The sequence below is a fragment of the Lutra lutra genome, chromosome 13 (assembly GCF_902655055.1).
Source record: "Lutra lutra chromosome 13, mLutLut1.2, whole genome shotgun sequence".
Lineage (NCBI taxonomy): Eukaryota > Metazoa > Chordata > Mammalia > Carnivora > Mustelidae > Lutra > Lutra lutra.
In genome coordinates, this window is record NC_062290.1 from 85,232,018 (window position 1) to 85,232,805 (window position 788).

A 788-nucleotide genomic window follows, 5' to 3' on the forward strand; every position below is an offset into this window, starting at 1 on the left:
CTCTGCTCCTAACCTAACCACACAGACTGAACAAAAATGTCCTCCTGGGAAGGCAGGCCTTAGAGACCGAGCCAGGAAAAAGTAAACCTTAATTTTAAAATTACTTCTGTTATTAGCCTCATTTTAATTTTTTTAGTTAATTTACTGTTTATCTGATATGCATTACCATTTAAAATTTAGAGAAATGAATACACTAAAAATGTGAGTCTCCACTAATTGTAGTAGAAGTCAGAAACACCTTTTGTGCTCATCCCTTGATTAAAAAAAAAAAAAAAAAAGGAGGATAAAAAGAGACAAAAACGCGATTCTTCACTTTGTCATCAGGAAGCAGCTGTTTCTGGGTGGCTGTGTTGCTGGCCTGTCCCCACAGCCCACGAGCCACCTCTCATCACGCTGACAACCGTCCACACGGACACCACTTGAGGGCAGGGATTTGCATCTGCCCCAAGCAGCCGGCACAGGGCCTGGTGGAGAGGAGACGCTCAGTGTGATTGTTGGAAACAAGGGAAGAAGAGCGGGATAGAAGAGGAAGGAAGGCAGGCGGGGAGACACCCCAGTTCCTTGTTAAAACAGGAGGACGAACGAAAAAAAATCCTGCAGGGACCCACAGAGAACAAGTCAAGTCTGCCTGGGGGTGTGGGGAAGCAGCCAATGATACTGAGCTGAGTCTTGAGGAATGCCTAGGAACTCTCTAGAACTTGTGGACATCTACCAGGCAAAGAAATAGGAAAGGCAGTTCAGGTGGAAGGCGTGGTGTGCAAAGGCATGAAGGCGGGAGAGAACACAAG